The sequence below is a fragment of the Lithobates pipiens genome, unplaced genomic scaffold, assembly GCF_037356315.1.
Source record: "Lithobates pipiens isolate NorthernLeopardFrog02 unplaced genomic scaffold, aLitPip1_a1.2 Scaffold_18, whole genome shotgun sequence".
Lineage (NCBI taxonomy): Eukaryota > Metazoa > Chordata > Amphibia > Anura > Ranidae > Lithobates > Lithobates pipiens.
This window is the reverse complement of record NW_027507758.1, coordinates 237,913,030-237,919,193: the sequence shown is the minus strand read 5'-3', so window position 1 is coordinate 237,919,193 and position 6,164 is coordinate 237,913,030.

Genomic DNA, 6,164 nt, shown 5'->3' with positions numbered 1-6,164 from the left:
GACCCCTGTACTGCTTACTACTGAAAACAATGTCAAAAAGTCAAAAGAACAATAGTCAGTACGGGTCTGTATATTCAGTTAGGGTGAACCTAAAGTGGGGAAGAGCTGGAACCCATTGTTTTACTAGTATCTGTTGTGCCAATGTTGTGTTGTGGAATACAGGTCAATTCATTAGAACTTGACAACAACCCCACCTGCCATTACACTGATCTCTGGCTCTCACTAGCCACTCCTCTTATGCTATAACAATACTGGAGCTTGCTGGCATTCCCTCATAGGAATCTCTTACTGCTCAAACTTAGACTGCACGTTGACCTCTGACTGTTGCCATATGTACTATAGATAATCACTTCATGCATACGTAGCCTTACTACAAAGATTTGACCTTTACATATGGTTTATGCTATATTGTTTTTCCTTTCTTGTTTGGTTCTCAGTGTTTTATCTTGGATACAAATATTACCATCACAGATATGTCACTTGTTACTTCACCGCACACAGTGAGGTGGGCTGAATCTCACATATCCCATCAGCCTTTTGTTCCTGTTGCAATTTCTCTGTTAACTCCTTTAACATATGAGTTATTTTTGATATTGAAGCTTGCAGTAAGGATTATAATTGTATCTGTGACCAATTTGATTGTATTATAAACCTTTATATTGCTTTGAAAAATATTAAACTATTAAATATAATATCAGCCACAGTTTTGTTTCAGAATACAGACCAATCATACATGTAATTTGAACAAAAATACCTTCCACTAAAGCTGTTCTTCCCTTTTGGAACCAAATGGGATGACATTTTTTGGGGGCATTGACAAATAACTTTTCGTTTCTATTAAAATCATGAAAAAATACAAAATTGTCAACTACAAATGAAATGCTTATTTTCAATAATTCATAGAAAACGTTTGGTTACAATGTATTTTTACTTCAAGGAAGAGCAAATAAAAAAAAAGTGTTGTTGAAAAAATTTTTTTTCTACAATGAAAACATGAGGTGCCAAAATAATGTGAAATAATAAAGTAGTAAGTGCAACATATAACATTTCCAATAGGACAGTTTACATTGTTAATATGATTACCATTCAACCAGTTTTGGAACAGTGTTGTTGAACTCTTTATTTTCTGTAGATTTCAGAGGTGCAGGTCTACAATTTAAATACAATTAGCATTATATTAATATAATAGTTAAAGTAAAGCATAAAAAATGACTATAGATATATAGAGAACAATCCTTGCGTTTACTTCCAAGTTAGTAACTGGACTGCTGCAATGGAGGAACAGGCAGTCGATGGGAGTTTTTTGGAGTTTTTTCCGGATCCGGCGCAGGTTGTGGGTGTCATGATTAACAATGGATCTACACGGGCGGACATTTTTATTTTTTAAATAAAGGAATTTTCAAAAGCTTGTGTTGTGTCTTTATTCACTTTTTTGGGGAATGAGCAGGGATACTATATACTCCATACTCATTCATATGGGGGAGGGCAGGGTCCGGGAACCCCCTTGTTAAAGGGTGCTTTGCGATTCTGATAAGTCCGATCACAGAGATGGGGAGTGTAAAAAAGGGGGAGGGGTATGCCTGTATATCAAGGATGATGTGCAAGTGAATGTGAGGGACAATATCACTAATGGAGATAGGAAGGAGGTGGAATCCTTATGGGTAGAGCTTCAAAGAGATGAATCTAAGGGGAAATTAATACTGGGCATATGTTATATACCCCCTAACAAGAGGGAGGAGGGAGAGGCAGACTTCCTATCACAGTTTGAAATGGCGGCAAGGATGGGAAGTGTCATTATAATGGGGGATTTTAATTATCCAGATATAGACTCTGAGGAAGGAACCGCGCATTTGTCTAATGCCCTGTACACATGATCAGACTTTCAAAACCGTGGATTTTTGTTCGAAGGGTGTTCGTTCAAACTTATCTTACATACACGCGGTCACACAAATTTTGGCCAACAATTACGAATGTAGTGACGTACAAGACCTACGACGGCTGATAAAAAGGAAGTTCAATAGCCAGTGTGCCACCCTTTGGGCTCCTTCTGTTAATCTTGTGTTAGTAGAAGTTTGGTGAGAAACGATTTGCGCTTTTCAGCCTTTGTGCTTTTCAGTTAGTTTCTGCTTTTCAGGTTGTGCTTGTCAGTTCATATCTGTTCTTCAGTGCGTGCTTGTCAGTTCGTTTCTGTATTTTAGTGTGTTTTATTCATAGTTTGGTTGTGATTTTCAGTGCGTGCTTGTCCGGCCGTTTTTGATTTTCAGCTCGTCTTCTTGTCAGGTCCTTTCTGATTTTCAGTGCGTTCTGTCAGTTGGTTCTGAGCAGCCGTTCCTTTATTAGTCATGTTGCAGTTATATACTTGTCGTAAAGCTCATGCTGTTGTTGGGCTTGGTGTTGGAGTTATTGCTTTGACCCAAGTCCAGTCAATGAACAGGGGGAGAAGGAGTTCTTGGACCAAGAATTGGTTGTTTAATCGTGACCAATTCTGTCATATGCCTTTGTTGCAGGAGCTCCAGGAAAATAATCCTGATGATTTCAGGAATTATCTCCGGATGACGGACCCAGCCTTTCACCATCTCTTGGCTTTGCTGTCCCCCTTATAATATGAAGCAGGACACCTGCATGCGGCAAGCCATCACTCCTGAGCAAAGGCTTGTTGCCACCTTGCGGTACTTGGCGATGGGGAGAAGTCTCCAGGACCTGAAGTTCATGACTGGGATCTCTCCCCAGGCTCTGGGAATCATTATTCCAAAGACCTATTCTGCCATAATTCAGATCCTGCAGAAGGACTATATTAAGGTAAGTTTTATCCTTTAACATCACATTCTATGTATTTAATGTTTGCTAATGTATTGTATTTGATCATTCCATAATTACCATGATTGTAATATGCTGTGAATGTCCTCTTTGTCCTCATGCATGCTGTAAGCTTTTACTGCTCCTTTTTTGTCCTTCATGCATATTTGCCTTCACTAACCTCCTGTCACGGTCCCTACCGTGTATTTTGGACAGCCAGGTGTAGTCACGCCTCAAGTGGCTCTGGGTGGTATTGAACTCATGACTGCCAGTAGTTGTTCCCGTTACCTTACCTCTGAGGCACACCTCAGTTCTATTCTGCCTGCTTTCCAGCCATGTCTAGTTTTGCATAAGTACTGTGGGCAATTCTGTTTGTACCTGTCACTCTTGGATCAGCTGTGGCAGGTTACCTAATCAGCTAGGGTATAAAACACTGCCTCACTCTGAGGGCTTTGTCAGTTCATTGTCTCTTGTTGCCAAAGGTTCCTGTGTTCCTGTGTTCCTGTGTTCCTGTGTTCCTGTGTTCCTGTGTTCCTGTGTTCCTGTGTTCCTGTGTTCCTGTGTTCCTGTGTTCCTGTGTTCCTGTGTTCCTGTGTTCCTGTGTTTCTGTGTTTCTGTGTTTCTGTGTTCCTGTGTTCCAAGACTGACCCCGGCTACCGACCCTGGCTTGTATATCGTTTATTCTGTCTTCTGGAATCCCTGACTACGGCTTTACCTGGACAATCCTTTGGCAAATTCCTGTCAAGCCCCCGTGCACAGATTCACAGCCCAGGTAGCTTATCTGTTTGTTACTGTGGGCTGTGTTTATTTGCTAGGGTGAGCCTACATCTCTGCAACATGGACTCCAATCTAGGTAAGCCCTTACATAATGAACTGACCAACAGGGAGTCCACAGAGATGTACAGGATGCTCACCTCCCTTGCTCTACAAGTCTCCAGCTTGGGCCAGACCATTGCTGAGCTGCAGCAAGAAGTCCGTTTGTTTAGAGGCACAGTACACCCAACCCTGGAACCTGCATGTCCAGAACCGTTTGTTTTGATGCCTGAGAAGTTTGATGGTAATCGTGCATCCTTCTTTTGTTTTAAGATGGATTGTGAGCTGTTGTTTGCCCTTAAGCCTAGGACCTATGCCACTGACTTTATTAAGATTCGTGCTTCCATCAACCTGCTCACTGGACAATGCAAAACATGGGCTCATCAGCTTTTACAGGAAAGGAGTCCAGTCTTGGATAGCTGGGAGGCATTCATGTTTGCTCTGGATTCTTACATTCGTGTTTCTAAGACCAGAGTTCCCAAGTCTACTCTTTGCTCACGTGGCCTGCGGGCATCCAAGGACAGAAGTACCCGGTACAGATACGACTCCATGCCATCACAGTATGTTCCAAGTCATGAAGCTGAAGTCCTTACCCCACAAAGCCTAGACGCTCCTAAGGTCACACGCACACCTTCCCTGGGAGACGTAGAACCCATGGAGATAGGGGCCATCCGGCCCAAGCTATCCCAAGGTGAAAGAGAGCGGAGGAGAGACTGTGGTCTTTGTTTTTACTGTGGGGGGAGAGGGCATCTTATATCTCTCTGTCCAATTCGCCCACCTTGGTCTAAGGTTCTCCAAGTGGGTACTTCTAGGATCCTTCCTAGTGTCCCTGAATCTCTGCCTGCTATCCAGCTCGAAGTGTCGGTGCCTGTGTCCCCAGTTGCAGTTCCTGTGCGGGTGTCCCCGCTTGAAGTTCCTGTGCGGGTGTCCCCGCTTGAAGTTCCTGTGCCGGTGTCCCCGCTTGAAGTTCCTGTGCGGGTGTCCCCGCTTGAAGTTCCTGTGCGGGTGTCCCCGCTTGAAGTTCCTGTGCGGGTGTCCCCGCTTGAAGTTCCTGTGCGGGTGTCCCCGCTTGAAGTTCCTGTGCCGGTGTCCCCGCTTGAAGTTCCTGTGCCGGTGTCCCCGCTTGAAGTTCCTGTGCCGGTGTCCCCGCTTGAAGTTCCTGTGCCGGTGTCCCCGCTTGAAGTTCCTGTGCCGGTGTCCCCGCTTGAAGTTCCTGTGCCGGTGTCCCCGCTTGAAGTTCCTGTGCCGGTGTCCCCGCTTGAAGTTCCTGTGCCGGTGTCTCCGCTTGAAGTTCCTGTGCCGGTGTCTCCGCTTGAAGTTCCTGTGCCGGTGTCTCCGCTTGAAGTTCCTGTGCCGGTGTCTCCGCTTGAAGTTCCTGTGCCGGTGTCTCCGCTTGAAGTTCCTGTGCCGGTGTCTCCGCTTGAAGTTCCTGTGCCGGTGTCTCCGCTTGAAGTTCCTGTGCCGGTGACCCCGATTGAAGTTCCTGTGCCGGTGATCCCGCTATCTCCTGACTGTACGTATGCCTCAAATGGCACCATAGTCCGTAAGCAGGACCTGAAGACTTTCGAAAGAGCCTTGCGAGCGACGAAAGTCTACCCAACTGGAACTTCTAAAACTAAGAAAGCCCAAAAGAAATAGGATGTTCCATGCTCTGAGGGCATTCCTAAGGGGATGGAACTGTCACGGTCCCTACCGTGTATTTTGGACAGCCAGGTGTAGTCACGCCTCAAGTGGCTCTGGGTGGTATTGAACTCATGACTGCCAGTAGTTGTTCCCGTTACCTTACCTCTGAGCCACACCTCAGTTCTATTCTGCCTGCTTTCCAGCCATGTCTAGTTTTGCATAAGTACTGTGGGCAATTCTGTTTGTACCTGTCACTCTTGGATCAGCTGTGGCAGGTTACCTAATCAGCTAGGGTATAAAACACTGCCTCACTCTGAGGGCTTTGTCAGTTCATTGTCTCTTGTTGCCAAAGGTTCCTGTGTTCCTGTGTTCCTGTGTTCCTGTGTTCCTGTGTTCCTGTGTTCCTGTGTTCCTGTGTTCCTGTGTTCCTGTGTTCCTGTGTTCCAAGACTGACCCCGGCTACCGACCCTGGCTTGTATATCGTTTATTCTGTCTTCTGGAATCCCTGACTACGGCTTTACCTGGACAATCCTTTGGCAAATTCCTGTCAAGCCCCCGTGCACAGATTCACAGCCCAGGTAGCTTATCTGTTTGTTACTGTGGGCTGTGTTTATTTGCAAGGGTGAGCATACATCTCCGCAACATGGACTCCAATCTAGGTAAGCCCTTACACCTCCCCAACATGCTATCCTGGTATACTGGACCCATACACATCTAGCCTAAACATTTAACAATGTATTTTGTCAGCTCCATTGCAGTGCTTACCCTAAACACCCCCTAAAATGTATCCAAATGTTATTGTTGTCTTTAAATTCAGGCAGAGTGCAAGAGGCTTTTTTTGGGGTGGGGAGCAAAACTCATTTGGAACCCTCCCTCACCCCCAACCACTAAGTGAACCGATACAAATACTCTGTTGACTTTGCCAAACCCAT